At 37.5% G+C, this 18329-nt stretch overlaps 1 protein-coding gene across 1 annotated transcript in view; it reads left to right on the plus strand.

Moving 5' to 3' along the window:
* LOC134852077 (uncharacterized) overlaps positions 1-18329 on the plus strand; it is a 68309-nt gene that overhangs the window by 658 nt on the left and 49322 nt on the right. The window lies entirely within an intron of this gene.

The following is an 18329-nucleotide window of genomic DNA, read 5'->3' on the forward strand; positions in this document are numbered from 1 at the left end:
CCAAGTAGTGAAAATCAAATTTGGTTTTTCAAATTTCCTGTTTTTCATGTAACTTGATACCTGAAGCCTTTTTGAATCGATGAACATAACCAATGTAAAACGTATCACGCTCAAATTGAAATTTTGAAAATGTGCTTTGTGTCGAGAAAAACCAGTTTGAATTTTTAATTTAAAATAATTCGAGCTTATAAGGTGAGCGTGCAGGCTCACAATAGCTTATTTACGCTTAAATTAAGTCGTGAAAACTTAGTTTTACTCGAGTAAAATTAGTGTTTGGAGTATTTTAGCGACATTTTGCCAAGCAGAAATTCAATAAATGTCTACAAAAATACTATTTACAAAGTGTTTCGAAGATTTTTAAATTTGTTTTAATGATTTTTCTCTGGCCATTTTTCTTCAAAACTGTTTTCCAATTCGCTTAGTTCACTATGACTGTCGGATTTGTCTAATTTCTATTTTTTAGTTTTCAGATTTTTTTATCACACCACTGAAAAAAAAAACACATTTATTTGAAAAAATTTTTGAACATTTTTTAAGACTACGGTCAGAACACTCTCTGCTACTTGCACAGCAACAGGCTATCCTTGTTTTACCTCGTGTGTTTTGTTCGACCCGCAAACGAAAAGGAATTCCGGTGTGTTTAGTTTTCTTATAGTTTTTTCACAAAAAATCTGGTAGCATAAATCAACCTAGTGCCGGTCGCTTGATATATCTTTGAAAGCTCCCTGATGTGTTTCGATCGTTATTAAAAAAACTATTTAGTGTCCAGAAAAATTGCTTGGAAAGTTTTGCTTCGTAGAGGATATTACAGAAACTTGATATTGATCCATTCAATTCCAAAGTTTTTTTCATCATTGTTTATTCGTTCTCGAAACCGTAGTCCGTATTTTCTGATCTAGAACAATAACGAAACGGAAATAAGCCAAATGGAGCTGTAATTAGAACCGTCTGTTCCTAACGCTACCTCCAGGGGATTTTCTTTGTTTTTTGTATAGACTCTCCAATTGATTTCACACCGAATATTTGATTTTTCGTGACCTGACTTTCGGTTTGTTTTCAAGTCCAATTTGAATTCATATGCTAATTGAATATCTTACTACGCTCTTCATTAACAAAAATGCAAAAAGAAGAGAAAAAATCGTTCAAATTAACTTTTATTGTGTAGATTTTTCAGCAAAATGGAAGTGTTCTAGGTTTTTTAATTTCAATCAAAAATGGCTATATTTATCAGTAATGAGTAAATCATAGAAGATAATTGAAATCTAACAATTCTTAGAGGATTTTGTTTTGTTCGACAAAATTTTTTTAGTTTTCCTAACTCACACTTTTCAAGAGTCTATGAACCCAGTTCAGACTCTTATATAGGTCTTGATGATTTTTTTCTCAGGAAGAAGTTTCAGATTTACAACAGCAAAGTAAAAAAAATTCGATTGAGACTATTTTTTAAAATTGGTTTAATTTTTATCAGAAAAAGGTCAAAAAGGAATTGTTCTTGTACTTCGACGAGCTGTAAGGCTATGTATTTTTTTTGATATTTGAACTTGAACATTATACAAAAAAATGAAGAGCTTTTCTAATTCCTAGCGTTTATGATTTTTTGTCGACTTTTTGTCTTCTATATTTCAATTGTCTGCCATCCTTTTTTCGTTTTCTGTCACTATCTGCCAAAATTTGAGAAAATTTACTTCGATACATTTTAAAAACTTGAGAAAAATCAACAGTAAATTTGAATTCAAACACGTGTACCCGTCGGTGCATGCTAACGGATTGTGTAGTTTAGGGTTATGATTCACACGCCAAAATTCACCGTACAGAGGCCCGTAGTTTAGTAGATATGGAAAATTATACGAATCTTTCGAACAGTTTTTAAAAACATAGAAAAAAAATCAAACCTATTTTTTATTACAATTTAGGATGAAAATTTTGTACCCGGGTGTGAATGGGGTTTGAAGTTAAGGCTGTAATTCCAACGCCAGAATTCCACCTTTCAGAAGCTGAAAGTTGAGAAGATATAAGTTGAGAAGTATAGACGATGTTTTGAACTTTGCATATTATTCTTAAACTCAAAATTATTTTTAAGTCAGTTTTGTGGCCGTACTTGCATGCTAGCCTAGTTGTAATTTCGACTTGCAATTTTTATGATTCAACTTGGCCTTTCTGAAGCTTTTACTTTAGGGGACTTAGACCATTTATGAATTTTTCAAAAAATTTTTTAATAAAATGAAAAACAAAAATTCGTAGCCGTGGTTGAATGCGACGGGGATGTAGTGATTGGTTGTGAATAATGCCAAAACTTCACTCAAATTTTAGAAGATATGATAAACTTTAAGAATATTAGAAAAAAATTTAAAAGCAGAAAAAAAAACGCCAACCGATTCACTCTGTGAAAAGAATTGAAATTATTTGAAGTTTCATCGCTTGAATACTTAGCTCAGAATAAACTTAGTTTCTTGCGAACGAATTCGTTTTTTGTAATAATTCAAACTTTATTGGCTTGAACAGTTTGCTTACAAAATTAATTTTTTTGCATACCAACTCGCTCTATAGAATTACTTGAAAAGTTTCAAAAAACACATCGCTTTAATAATTTGAATGAAAAATTTCATGTTTCTGCAAATGAATTCGTTCTATGAAAGGGCCTGAACTATTTCAAAGTTTTTTCACTTGAATAGCTAATTAAAACATTTTTGCAAACCGACTCCCACTATGACATATTCTAAAATCTTCAAAGTTTCATCGATTGAATATCTTGTTTAGAAAATTTTTAGTGTTTTCAAACCGATTTGCTTAATGATATAACACGAAATAATTTGAGGTTGAATAAGTAACATGAAATATTTTGAGGTTGAACCAATTGAATAGCTTGCTTTGGAAAACTTGCTTTGAATAGCTTGCATTGAAAAACTTTTTTGAGAACCGATTCTGCATTGAAATGACGGGAAAGCTTTCAGTTTATTTGTTTGAATAACTTGCTGAAACAAATCAACTTCTCACGAATCGGTGTGCTCTTAGAAAAAGCTTGACCCATATCAACGCTGCATTGCTTCATTAGGTTGTTTTAGAAAATCTAAAAACTTGATTTAAGTTGAAGTTCAGTTTCACTGCTTGATTAGCTTGCTTAGGAAAAACCTTAACTTTTGGCGAATCGATTTAGTCTATGGAAATATTTGAAATTTTTTACTGCTTCAATGCTTGCTGATAAAAAACCATAATTTGCGATTGGAACTAAAATGTTAAACAACAAACGGTGTTTCTTCGCTTGACTGCTTGTGTCTGAAAAACTATTGCGAACCAGTTTAAGTTATTCAATTGTTTCAATTTCTAAAAGCTTGTCTGAAATCATTTTATTAGTGGCGCTCATGCTAGTATTATTTAACGAAGTTGGTTGAAGTTTATAAAAGTTCATAAAGGTCACTTTTTTAATAGGTTTTGAAAACTGCTAATAAAGTATCGCAAAGCTAAACTGTCACAATTCATGAATGTATCAAGTTAACACATTACTCTGTCTTAAATAGTTAAAAACTTTTAGAACCCTAGCTGAAAGCGATCATTGTTTAGATTTATGCTCTCAGTTCGTAAACGCAATTATTCCCTGGCTCCTGGTACAATTGGCAGATTTAACTTGTGATTCGGTGCTTCTGTCACGAGGCAGTTTATGCGTTTTTTTTTCAAAATTCAACCTGTCACATATCAACAAACCGAGTTATCTACAAGCTAAAAGAAATCAACGTCATAAGTGTTATTCTTGACAGAGATGCGTCAATTAAAATGGAGAAGTCCATTCTGTAGTTCGTGCTGATTTTTTTTTGTTTTTAATTCAGAAAAAAGACATATAAAGCTCCTATAAGTACAGATGTGGCAATAACTCATTATCAGGCATTTATGACTGCAACTATTCCGATATCGACAAATTAAGTTCAGCTTGAATTCATTTGCTAATAGCAAGGCAGTTTACTCGCTTTCCTATGAAAAAGGAAACGGAGCGATAAAACTACTTCTAGCTTCGAAAAAGGATTTTTATTTTCAGAATTCACAGCATAATATAAAACTATCCATCGATTCGGTTCTCTCTAATTAGGATAGTTTCATGAAATGAGTGCCAATTTTAGAAAGAGTCTGGTTTGTTGACCTAACTCTTTTCCTTCATTTGTGCTTAATTTCTATCGGTGTTTTTATTGTAGAGTACAACTTGGAAGAGAGGTTGAATTACTTAAATTGTGTTGGTTGGTTGCTCGTGGTCATCTTCAGAATCGTCTTTCCCATCGCTGTGATGCTCATTTTCTGTGTGATGTTTTCGGCTGCGCTCTCTTTTCAACAAGGTTGTCAGTTTTTAAAAAAAAAGGATGATAATACGACTTACTAGTTCAAAGTATGAAACAGTGTTTTTTGGAGCTCTGCTGAAAATCCAGAATAACCATAATATTGGCAAAAATTATGACGATTTTTTTGTAAATAATCACGGTTTAGAGCTCTTTGTTTGCGTCCAAGGCGCCTTTTTTGAGAATCTATTCTGCTTTGAAATGACGGGAAAGCTTTCAGTTTATTTGTTTGAATAACTTGCTGAAACAAATCAACTTTTTACGAATCGGTGTGCTCTTAGAAAAAGACCCATATCAACGCTTCATTGCTTCAGTAGCTTGTTTTAAAAAATCTAAATTTTCGCGAACGTTTTTGCTCCTTCAAAAATTTGATTTAAGTTCAGTTTCATTGCTTGATTAGCTTGCTTAGGAAAAACCTTAACTTTTGGCGAATCGATTTGGTCTATGGATTTTTTTGACTTTTTTTTTGTTTCCTTGCTTGCTGATAAAAAACAATAATTTGCCGTTGAAACTAAAATGTTAAACAAGAAACGGTGTTTCTTCGCTTGACTGCTTGCGTCTAAAAAATTATTGCGAACCAGTTTAAGTTATTCAATTGTTTCATTTTCTAATAGCTTGTCTGAAATCATTTTATTAGGGGCGCTCTTGCTAGTATTGTTTAACGAATTTGGTTGAAATTTTTAAAAATTCATAGAGGTCCCTTTTTTTAAATAGGTTTTGAAAAACTGCTAATAAAGTATCGCAAAGCTAAACTGTCACAATTCATGAATGTATCAAGGTAACACATTATTCTGTTTTAAATAGTTTAAAAGTTTTAGAACCCTAGCTGAAAGCGATCATTGTTTAGATGTATGCTCTCAATTCGTAAACGCAATTATTTCTTGGCTCCTGGTACGATTGGCTGAGTTAATTTGTGATTCGGTGCTTCTATCACGAAGCAGTTAAAGCGTTTTTTTTTTCAAAATTCAACCAGTCACCATATCAACAAACCGAGTTATCTACAAGCTAAAAGAAATCAACGTCATAAGTGTTATTCTTGATAGAGGTGCGTCAATTAAAATACAGAAGTCCATTCTGTTTTTCGTGCTGATTTTTTTTGTTTTTCGTTCAGAAAAAAGACATAATAAGCTCCTATAAGTACAGATGTGGCAATAACTCATTATAATGCATTTATGACTGCAACTATTCCGATATCGAAAATTTAAGTTCTGTTCGAATTCATTTGCTAATAGCAAGGCAATTTACGCGCTTTCCTATGAAAAAGGAAACGGAGCGATAAAACTACTTCTAGCTTCGAAAAGGGATTTTTATTTTTTAGAATTCACAGCATAATAAAAAACTACCCATCGATTCGGTTTTCTCTAATTAGGATAGTTTCATGAAATGAGTGCCAATTTTAGATGGCTTGTTGACGTATCTCTTTTCCTTCATTTGTGCTTAATTTCTATCGGTGTTTTTATTGTAGAGTACAACTCGGAAGAGAGGTCGAATTACTTAAACTATGTTGGTTGGTTGCTCGTGGTCATCTTCAGAACCGTCCTTTCCATCGCTGTGATGCTCATTTTCTTTGTGATGTTTTCGACTGCGCTCTCTTTTCAACAAGGTTGTCAGTTTTTCAAAAAACAGGATGATAATACGACTTACTAGTTCAAAGTATGAAACTGTGTTTTTTCGAGCTCTGCTGAAAATCCAGAATAACCATAATATTGGCAAAAATTATGGCGATTTTTTTTTGTAATTAATCGCGTTTTAGAGCTCTTTTTAGGGTTTTGTGTCCAAGGCGCCTCTAGAATAATGTCAAGTTTGGCCGCGGTCTCAAAAAATGTCTATATTTTTTCAAACCCATTTTGGTTTTTTGAGCACTGCTGAATTTGTAGAATGATCTTATTTTGCTGTAAGTTTCTGCGTCTTTTTTGCATTTGTATGTATTTTATGTTTCGATTATTCAAATTGACCACGCCTGTGCCTTTTGCGTTTCTTCCTTTTCAGGCTCCCGACTTTTTTGACTGGGATCCGGACCTTGAGCCCCTGTGAGTGCCCCCCGAGGTGGAGGTGCGGTCCCTCCCCTCTCCCCGGTTGCCACTGGTGCTGCGTCTGCTCTCCCCGCCACTCGTCTGCCCCCCACCCGAACCCTTGGTACAAAAAAGTTGTTTTTAAGTGAGGTAGTTATACTGTTGTTTTTAAAAACCGTTGTTTTTAAAAACCGTTGTTTTTAAAAACCGTTGTTTTTAAAAACCGTTGTTTTTAAGTGAGGTAATTATACAAACTTCGATTCTTTGAAAAACTGAAGTTTAACTTTTGCGTTGAAAATTTCATTTAAAAACATCATTGTATATAAAATGCATAATTTTTCTTGCCTGTTAAAAAGTTAGGATAACACTCGTAGTTGATTAAGAGTGGTAACTTAAACTAAGACTAGATTAAGACTAAGGTTGGTTAAGATTCCTACGATAAGACTAAATAAAAGACGGGGATGCTATCTAAAGTAAGAGAGGTTAAAAAGATTAAATTGGTTTCGGTTGATTTGTTGCATATCACTAAAGATAGTGCGCAAATTCCAAGTCTACCAAAAGCCGTTGCGCTTTTGGCAGGTGTATATAAATTAACAACGTAAAGGTCAACGATCAGTATAGAGGTTAAATGATCAAACATTAATACATTTTACATTCCCCGCGAAAATTTATCTAAACCCTATTACTTTCGCCTCGCAAAAAAAAGGAAGTATTTAAGCGCTAGGATGAATGAACAAGTGGGCTCGTTGGCCAAGACCCCCAAAAGTGGATCTGAATTGCTAGAGACATAATCTTGATAAAGCACCGAGGGCCAAGAAAGCGTATTTCATACTAAACAAAAATTTAATGCACGGTTACCAGGTCGAAGGAACGGGTGTACGGTTCGGGAAGGACCGTGCGAACGGGCCCGATGGGCCGGAAGACGTTTTCTTCAAGTAATAACACAAAAGAACAAAAACAAAGCACCTTAGATCAAATAGCATGTTTTCGTCAAGTGAAATTAAATGTAGACCAGTTACTATGGACGAGCAAGGAACTGGAATAGCACTGGGGTGATTGAGGCAGTAAGGTAGGCAGGGAGATATCCCCGAAGGCAGGCCAAAATAAGAGGGCGGTACTAAGATGGATAGATCTAATGGTTATCCAGTGGTAGCACCCAATGGGTGAAAGAGAACTTTAACGACATTCAAGCGAGGTTATGGGGCTCAAATAAAGCTTTAAGTGTTACCAAAAGTAATCTAAATTTTTGGCGTATTATGCCAGCACTGGAAGTTTATATGACTCTAAAGGCGATGGAATGTTAAATAGCATTCAACAATAAACAGGGTACTAGAGTACTAAGAGTTTTTAATGGAGTTTTTGAGAGATTATGAAAGTTTATGATAGCATCTAGACTGAAACTCCTACTTCTAATTCGTTTCCCGATTTGCCGCTTTGTTAATTGTCCATCTCCTTAACTCCTCCAGCGTCATTGGCCGTCCTAGGAGTTCTATCGCCGAAATGATAGAGGAAGTGTTCAGCCAGTCTGGGTCAGGTACAATGGGAGCAGATGTTGAAGATGAGGTTTCGGAGGGTAGGCCCGATGGGTTGAATTGAGTGGTACAGACCTCAGGACTAAATTTGACCTTCTTGCGAGGAGTATGTTGGTCATCTGCTACCGAGGGCTTTGGATCACTTGGGTACGCAGAGCTTTCTTCCCGCAAGTGAACTATAGTTGGACGCGAAGATGAGGGTGGTGTTAAGGTTGTCAGGTCTACTAAGTCGACTTGGTGGCTTTCCATTTCTACGGTAGTTGCTTCTATCGTTGTGTGAGCTGGGGCAGAACTAGGTGAAATAAATGATGGGCCGTCCTGATCTTCATTTGTTAAACCAACTACACTGGTAAACACTCTCTCACCTAGCATCTTGGGAGGCTGTCTAATTCGCATAGGTCTGGTGTTCTGTCGTGTAAAGATTTCTGACAATTTCTTCGAGGGTGGTGATTTCATTGGAGATGACGCTTTCCTCTTAGCGGTACCGGACAGTTTCGGTTTTTTAGTGGCAAGGCAGAGTATAGTTGATTATATTCCGCCTCCGCCATGGCGATTGGTTCTACACTAATCTTGGTAAATTCCCCTCCAGGATTCTCCGGAAGAAACGGCTTTTCTTGAATCGGTTGATTGGCCTCCTCAATAGTGTCCAAGAGAACCAACTGTGGGGTCACTTGTAGGTCCCTTTCATTATCACCAGAATCCAAGTCGATCAGGGGAATCTTATCTAACTCGACCTTCTGTTCAACATGGTCCGGTATTTCTGGCTTACGATCTGTTCGATCGGAGATAAGGTGTTCATCCGATTTTGTAGCTTCGAGTAATGTTTTATCCTTGAGGTCTTTTAGCGAAATTAGGTCTGAAATTATCGTCTGAAATCTCTTCATGTGGTTCGATCATCAATCCAGGTTCATTTACGCAACTTTTTCGAAGGTCGGGTTTACCCGACGGGCTTGATTCTTGGTCACTTTCAAGGCCTATTGGGATTCTCAATCTCTTCCTCTGTTCTTCTTCCTCTCTGAGAAGAGTTTCTCTAAAGCTGTTCATGGCCGCGTTTCGCCTCGCGATATCACGCTCTTCGAATTTCCACTGGAGGTTTCTTTTCTTTTGCGTCGTTCTTGAGCTTTTAAATCCGACATTTCTCGGAGGTTTTGCCGTTTTCCTCAGTCCTTTACTCGCATAGAACCTAACTAGTTGATCTCGTTTTCTCGGGCTGGGTTTCTTCTGGGTGCATTGTCTTTTAATGGCTAAATCAGATTTACGTATTATTTTACCATTTTTAAGGTAACTGTGTGGTCTGACTCCCTTACAATTTCATCCTTGAGTACTCTATAGAATGGTTCACTTTTCGATCTATCTTGGACTTTTCGATAAATAGTGGTCTTACCCGGCGGGTTATTCAGTATTGAGTCCTTTATGCCCAAGGCATCTCTCTTTTCTGCCCGAAAAAGCACTTTTACTGGGGATTCAGTACTGGTTGGTACGTATCTCACTGCATTTGAGATATCCTCCGAGGACGTTGAGTTTTCGTCAACATCTCCATCTTCTATATCATCGGGGGCGTCCCAGTCGTGTCTTCGCTCTCGGCTCATTAGTTTTTTGCCCTTATCTACGCATAACAAAGTTTTATTCCAATCAAGGTTATTTGAAGAGGGTGATTTGACCAAATTATGCCAGATGGTGTTTGGGGATCTACCAAAATGTGCTTCGAAGGGAGAGCAGTTAAGCGACTGTTGAGTTACCGTTCTTAAACATTTTATTATTTTCAAAAGTGCAGATTCTAGCGAAGGTTTTGGACGTTCTTGTGCCATAACCAAGAGTCTTTCCTTAATGGTTCTGATTAGACGTTCCACTAGTCCGGTAGCTCTATGATCACCCACTGGGCTAAATATCACCTTTATATTGTGATCGTGGCAGAATTCTCTGACTTCCTTGGAGATAAAACCAGATCATTGATCTGTTCTAATGGTTCTAGGTATCCCGTGTAAAGCAATGTATTTACTAAGGAAGTTTATGATAGATTTTGCCGATGTGCTGGATGTTATTTGAGCTGATGGGAATTTTGAAAATCTGTCCACACACACTAATATGTATTTTTTTGTTCCCCATACTAAAGGTAACGAAACGGCGAAATCTAATTCCATTTCATGGTTTGGCTCTTCGACCGTTGGGAGTTTCCCTAGAGTATTGTGTTTTATAAGAGGTTTCAAGTTTTTACCTGCTTTCACGCACTCAATACAGTTTTCGCCGTGGACTTGGATTTCGCGGTAAATTTTCGGCCACCAGATGTATTGAGTTGCCAGACTTTTCATTGCGAACTGGCCAGGGTGAGCTTCGTGTAGTCGGTTGAGCATTGTCGATCTTAGGCATGCTGGAATAACTAACCGATTGTCCAGATAAAGACATCCTCCGCTGACATGTAAATTATTTAGGTACGATTTATAGTAGTTTCCCAGTTGTAGAATATCTTGTTTGCGGTCTTCCTCAATTGCTTTAATTATCTTTTTCAGAACTAGATCTTGTTTTGATAAGAGGGACATAAATTTTGAATCAAATATTTCTGGCCAAGAAAAAGGGAATATGTTGACTGTTTTCTTTTTACTAGGTGATCTTTTCACGGGGTTATCCGACGGGTTACTGGTACTTGCTGTTAAAGAGTCCATGTTTTCATTAGTAGTAAGTTCTTTCTGTTGGTTAAATTCAATTTGTTCTGCCTTTTCTTTCAGGATGTTAAAATTCGTAAAAAAGTCGTTTATTTTGCAAGATGAGTCACACTGTTCTGTACGCGAGTGAGAATTTTGGCACACTGAAATGTTGGAATAGTTAGCTATCGCTTGGAACGTTTCAGCGGCATTAGCAATTCGTTTCTCACGTTCTATTTCTTGACTGGTCATATGATCTGTTGACTGGCCAATCGTGTTGCAGGAAGTGACGTCATGTGCTAAGAAATGTTGAGAGAATTTATTTCTTATTTGCGACCACGAGTTTTTCGGCATTAGATGATCAAAACCTAGGAGCGTACTAATCTGATTTACTGAAGCGATAACAAATTTTTCGTCATCCAGAGAAACTGGTACGGGTTCACCCGATGGGTGTCGGGATATATAATCAACGAATCCCATATCTTTACCGGGTAAATGTTCGACGGTAAAGTCGAACGGTAGTATTTTGTCCGCCCAACGGGTGAGACGTGATTGAGCCGTTTTAGTATATTTATCGTCTTTCAGTGCTCCTATTAAGGCTTTGTGGTCTGTTAAAATTGAGAATTGTTTGCCCAGTAGGTAATTTTTGAAATGGTCTAGTGCCCACACTAATCCCAGTAGTTCGAGTTCATTAGTGCTGTATTTTAATTCGGCAATATTCAAAAATCTGCTAGCGAACGCTACGGTCTTTCAATTCCCCCGATGGTCCTGTTCGATGGACGCGCCCAATCCTAAATGTGAAGCATCGCATTTCACTCGAGTGTTCAGTTTTACATCGAAATGATGGTTCGTCACCGTATTGCAAATTTCTTTCTTGATTTTTTCAAACGCTTCCGTGTGTACTGTGGACCACTTAAATAGTTTATTTTTTTTTGCATAAGTTCTCTAAACGGTGTTGATAGGGACGGTAAGTTTGGTATGAATTTATTAAATTGATTAATCGATCCCATTAATGATCTGATATTTTTGATACAGTTTGGTTCTTTCAGATTTCTGATTGCGTCAAATTTATGTATTAGTGGTGTCGTCCCTTTTGCGTCAATTTTAAATCCCAACCATTCTATGTTGTGAATTGAGAATGTGCATTTTTCCCATTTTATGGCTAGTCCCTCGTCATCTAGTGTTTTTAACACGTTAATGACTAGCTTTTTATGTTCCTCCTCGCTACCGACGGTGGCGATTAGGATGTCGTCGAGATAACAATGGGTATTTGGTAATTTTTCCGTCAAACGGTTCATTATGCGTTGAAATTCATTAGGCATATCGCCTAGTCCGTAAAATCCGGTTTTAAAACGGTAGGAACCCGTTACTTCTCCCCCACGATGTTAAAATTACACTGATTACTTGCCTTTTTAGAAAGCGGTATTTGACTGTAGGCGTATTTTAGATGAATCGATGAAAACCAGATGTTTCTATCATCGTGGCCGCTAATCGTAACTGCTACGTTGTCAATTAGTTCGAATAGGTTCGGCATTTGATATCTATTACGAAATATCTGTTTGTTTAATATTTTTGAGTTCAATGCTAGTTTGATTGATCCGTCCCTTTTTGCTGTAATCACGACGGGGGAGATAAAACAATCTTCAGAGCATCTAGATAATTTTTCGATGTGTCCGTCTCTTAGTAATTGGTCAATACATAATTTGACTTTAGGGAGAAGATGGACCGGGATACGTTTCCCTTTCACCTGTATCGGTTTTAACGGTTCGTTAAAATAAGTATTAACTACGTAGTTCTTTGATCTACCAGTTCTTTTTATGAGACCTGAAAAGTGTTTTGATATGTATGTTTTAAACTCACTTTGAGATGGTGTCTCTTGGCTTTGATCCTGTTTGTTATCCGATGCGAATTTTATTTGGTTGACGTTTGTCCCAATGGGTGATACTTTCTGGTCTTTCCATGACTTTGGCCCATTGGGTGGGGGTTGTTTCTGAAATACTACGATTCCCAGATTCGGTAAGATGTCGTTTCCCAGTAGATATCTTTCAGCCCCTTCGGTGATGAAAAGTTTTTGGTCGTTAGCCTCCCATCCCTTCGATCGGATTCTCACTCGAACTCTTCCAATAATGTTGATTGTACTCCCGAAGCCCTGGTATGCTTTCTTTGTTATTTCGTCCACAGGTTCTAGCTTTAAAAATCTATCTCGTATCTTCAATTCTTGTAGTAGATCTTTTTTCATGAAAGAAACTGGACTTGCTGAGTCAATTTGAATTTCGGTAAAGTAAGGGTTGAAATTTCCCAGAGATACCTTTAGTGTCTTTTTCAGTTCTAGTCCTTCGTGATTGAATACTGTTCTCACTCCGCGCTCTATTTTCTCTTCTACAGCATTTATTTGGCTATCTGTGTCTACAGCTAGAACTAAGAAATCGTCTAAGTTGACCTCAAATTCGGGATTTTCCTGCGGGTTGGCCCGGATATTTTCGTTTTCTTGAGGTACTCGATTCTGTTCGACGATGTTTGTTTGTGTTCTTGCTGAACTCCTGCAATGTTTAGCAAAATGTCCTTTGCGTCCGCACGTATTGCAGTTTCTATCTCTGGCAGGGCATGTGGTTAAATGTCCTTTCTTGAATTGCTGACCACAGTTGCGGCATTTGTTATTTTCAACGATTTTTAGGGTTGGTTCATTCTTTACGTATTGTGGTCTTGGTACTGCGTTATAAGTTGGGAATTTTAGGTACTGTTGATGGATTTTAGTACCTTTTTCGTGAACTAATACGTAAGATAGTACGTTTTCTGGGGTCAAGTATTCTATACATAGTTTCTTTTGGATCTCGACATTTCTCATGTTTGTGATGAAAATGTCTCTTACTAATTCTGACTCGAGTTCCCCCAGTTTACAATTTTTTGCTAGCTCAGAAAGTATTTCGTGGAATTTTTCTAAGGACTCATGTTCTTTCTGTCTTCGGCCAAAAAATTTAAATCTTTCGTATGTTAAGTTTGTAGTGATCGTGAAGGTAGTTTTTAGTAGTTCCCAAAATTCTGCGAAATTGATATCCAGAATTCTTTTACCAGGATTTTTATGAGAGAAGCATTTCTGTCCTTTTTTTCCGAGTGCTAGGTATAACTGTGATTTTAGCTTCTTGTCAATATCTCCGATTTGGAGTCCGTTAATTTTTGCGTTATCTTCCGCCCTTCTCCTTCTCACTTCTTTGTTATAATTTTGTACTGCTATTCTGTGGTGTTCTTCTTTTTCGGCCCGACGGGCTTGATCATCGGACGGGTCCGGTGGTTCTGCCGTAGGGTAAGTTAGTTCGTTTCTTATCGGTGGGTTAATTACATCTTCGATGTCTACGGAGTCTTTCGCGATAATTGTCAATTGAAACTTTTCCGACCACCTTTCCCAGTCGTGTTGATTTTCGTTTGATGAGTTGTTCCAAAAAAACTCGTAGATAGTGCTCGTAGATTCGATTCGTTAGACTGCGCCATGTTAAAAAACTAGGATAACACTCGTAGTTGATTAAGAGTGGTAACTTAAACTAAAACTAGATTAAGACTAAGGTTGGTTAAGATTCCTACGATAAAATGTAGGCTTTTATTTAAGATTAAATAAAAGACGGGGATGCTATCTAAAGTAAGAGAGGTTAAAAAGATTAAATTGGTTTCAGTTGATTTGTTGCATATCATTAAAGATAGTGCGCAAATTCCAAGTCTACCAAAAGCCGTTGCGCTTTTGGCAGGTGTATATAAATTAACAACGTAAAGGTCAACGATCAGTATAGAGGTTAAATGATCAAACATTAATACATTTTACATTGCCCTTACCTGATTGCCTCCACTTGAGTGGTGACCTCCTCCTTTGTTCGATTGACCCTGAGAGTTCTGACCTCCCCCTCCCGACTTCCCTTTATGGTCATTCCCGTGTCCCCCACCCTTGTGACCCTTGTCGTGACCTAAACTGCCCCTGTGGGGCTTCTGTTTCTCACTTTCTTTTGCCTTCTCAATCACTTCTTCATATTTGCTCTGGTTAATATCCATTAGAGCTTTCATAACTTGAGTTATAAGTTTAGCAATTTGAGGATTCCAATGATTTTTTGAAGCGTGATACAACGGCACTGCCACAATTTCCATCAAATCGTTGCTGTTTTGCTCAAAAAAGTGAATAAAAACTTCATTATTCCACAAAATCAGAGCTTTTTCCGCCACCTGAAAATTAGTACTGCAGCAACTTCTGGCCATCTGCTGAAAAAGAGGTTTCATGATCTTTTTGAAGATCTCTTGGCGTTGCTGTTCGTTCTCGAAATCGCGGACTCCTAGCTTTTCAATTAGTTCTTCCATTTCACTGAGCATAGACACTTCTTTCTGACTATTGATCTTTGGCCAGATGTGAATGAGACCTTTGACAATGTCAGGGGTGAGTTCGGGGTCTTTTTCGATGTACTGTTCGATGCATGTGGTGAGGTTGTCCAGGTAGAGATTGAGGTAGAAACTGCGATGTAAGGGAATCAGGACTCGTTTCAAGAAATCAACGTGTTCCTAGGGGGGCTCTTTTTTACCAGAATTTGAGCGAGCATAATTTTAATGATAACATAAATAACAATTTAAGACAGGGGCGGATCTAGGATTTTCTCGAGGGGGGGGGGGGGGCGGATTTTCGAAAATTTTTCGAAAACTGACGATTTTTTTTGGTCGACCAAATTGATTTTACGAGCTCTCCTAACGCACTTAAAGGACGCTTATTTTGGGCACAGTTTCTGCGCCGCAGGCAAGTTTTTGAAAAAAAAAAACAGGTCAAAACAGGTTTTTTGGCGCGCGCTCCCCCTCAAAGTATATATTGGCGCCCAAGGTGCCTTTAGAAACATTTTAGGGTCGGTCGGCCAAAAATGGATTTCTTAATAAGTACCGAAAGGGGACCATTTGGGTCGGCAGGGGGTCGAACCCCTGATCCCTGAAGAGGAACGTCCGCACCCCCCCCCCCTCTTCCCAAAATCCGCCACTGATTTAAGATACATAGTCGTAATTTCTTTATAATTCAACGGAAAAAAAAATCGGCTTTTTTCCAGTCCCCCCTTTGATTTTTTACTGAAATCCATGATGTGAAAATCTAGTTAAAATGGCTTTTCATGTTATAAACTGCATTAAAACGTGGCAGCGTGAACAGGTGAACAAATTGCTACAAAATTTCTAATATGCAATATGCCATGTGAAAAATTTTTGAACTGTTTTGTTTTGTAATTTTACGAGAGAGGTGGGAAACTGGAAAAGAGCCAAAAACTCAAGAAATTTTTTTTAACCATTTGTTTAAATCGAAAAGAAAGTATGTCCAAAAAATTTTTTAGTTTCAATGCTGAAACATTCAAAAAATTATTGCAGTTTTTTCATATGATAACCAAAGTTAGCTGGTAAAAATGATCCATTCCTGTTTCAATGGCAGAGCGAATCCGTTGATGATGCTGCTGAGAATCTCGAGGAGTTCCGAGATCCCGCGGTAGATGAGGTTTTCGAATGTGAATGCAAGAAAAGTATGGGCTATGGCTTTTCGAATGAAGGCACGGTGTCCCAGGAATCTTCCGTAGATTCGATGAAGGATAGTCTTGATGATTTCACGTTCGCGGGCGTCTGTGGAATTCAGAACTCGAAGTAGTTCCTGAAATAAACTTGGTTCAAATAATGCATACAGATATCCAATATTTTGATATGCAAACAATCCCATTTCAAATTTCTGTTTTTATACACTAGCGGACAAAATTCAGCGCTAATTCAGGATTTTCCGCTCTAAATTGCCTGTTTTAAATGTCCATTTTAGAGAAAACTTTCTTCGAAGTTCAGTAAATTTTTTACATAGACCAAGAGCAAATGATCAGAATTGCCCTCTATGAATTTATCAATATGTGACTTCAATGAATTACTAATGTAATCTGGGTCTGAAGATGCCAGATTTACTTATCTACACTAATTTTTTGACTTCGCGTGAAAAGTTCAGGCACAACCGAGTTTAAAAAAGTTTTATCACTGATTATTTCATTTTTCTTGGATCTGGAAATTTCAGACCCGGATTACATTATTAAGTCATTGAAACCAAATGTTGGTTCATAGAGAGTAGTTTTGATCATTTGCTCTCGCTTGGTCTATATAAAAATTCTACTGAATTTCGAAAGAATTTTTGTCCAAAATGGACATTGAAAACAGTCATTTTAGGGATTAAAACCTTGAACTTGTGCTCAGTTTTGTCCACTTAAGTAGTTGTTTCATCTGCTACACTAGTTAACAAAATTGAGCGCTAACTCAGGTTCTTGTTTTCCAAAATGACTGTAGTTAAGGATGATTTTGGACAGCGTAAACTTGGAATTCCAACTGAAATTTTACAAGGAGCCAGAGCAAATAATCAGGGCAACCCGCAAGGAAATTATAAAAATTGGGTTTCAAGGACATGCCAGTTTTTTTGTTCGTATCTGCATAAGTTTTGAAAACGCGTGAAATTTTTATGAAACAGAGTGAAATTTTAGGAAAATTTAAGAGCTTAGTAAAGTTGTCACACTGAACAATTCTTTTTTTTCTCGCTTAGAATGTATTCTTGACATGAATTGTCTCACATGAATTAAAGAAAAATGCGGTAAAATCTTTTAATAATAGCATGATTTGTTCCGAATTAATGAGTAATAAATTTGACTTCAACAAAGTGACCTTTAAGACATGTTCATCAAATTGTCTTAAGTATCTGGCGACCACAGAGGGACTGTTGATAAAGGAGGAGCTTAGCTTTTTCTAGGTCTTCCATAGTGGTAGAACGTTTACCGTTTCCCTTAAGTGTATCGACAAAAACTATAACCCGAGCTGTGACCCGAACTAATCGAAACCAATCTGAAAACCTGGAAGAATCGATTAAGGGTGTAGTTGAGGGGCTAACCGTTGTAGGATTACTTTGTTCCATTATTTCGTTGGTCCCCCAATTAGGCTCATTGTTGAGTAGAATTTGTGGTGCATCCAACCAGAGCTTTGCTACGTCTTTATGTTCAATTCCGCGTGTAGCACTGTCTGCTGGGTTGAGTCTAACAGGGATGTGTTTCCATTGGTCGGCTTTGCATAAAGTAAGTATTTCACCAACTCTGTTTGCGCAGTAAGTTTTCAGTTTACCAGGTGAAGCGATCCAGGACAAAACAGTAGTGCTATCCGTCCAAAAGTGAGTGGAGTGGGGCTTTAATCGCATTTCATCAGAAGCGAACTTGCATAGCCGAGCACCCATAAGGGCGGCTTGTAATTCCAGTTTAGGAATGCTCTCTTGGTTCAGTGGTGCTACCTTTGTTCTGCCAATCAAGAAAGTAGCGTGTATGCCAGAGCTACAAGCAGTTCGGAAGTAGATGCACGTAGCCATTGCGTCTTGCGACGCGTCGCAGAAAACATGAAGCTGTATATCACGCAGGAAGAACACTGCGTGCTGCACGATCTCGATTATGCTACACTCAAAGATTTGACGCAGTACCTCATTAACTACTCGCGAGCATGCGAGAACCTGGACATAGAGCCGTCGACTCCACACCAAGCGGGACGAAATCGCCAACCTATGAAGCAACAACAACCCGACAGCCGACCCAACCAACTTACTTCTATGTCCAGGCAAAACTACGACAAATCTTCAGGCATATCAGCAAGACCAACAACTTTAACATGTCCAATAGATAACCAAGTTCACTACGTTGGAAAATGTCCGGACTTTTTGAAACTTCCCGTAGATCAACGGGCAGAGCTGGTGAAGCAACATAAGCTGTGCTTCAACTGCTTAGGCCAAAACAGATTTAGTGAATGCACATCGTCTAAGCGATGTTTCATCAA

This window comes from Symsagittifera roscoffensis, chromosome 7 (assembly GCF_963678635.1).
Source record: "Symsagittifera roscoffensis chromosome 7, txSymRosc1.1, whole genome shotgun sequence".
Classification (NCBI taxonomy): domain Eukaryota; kingdom Metazoa; phylum Xenacoelomorpha; order Acoela; family Convolutidae; genus Symsagittifera; species Symsagittifera roscoffensis.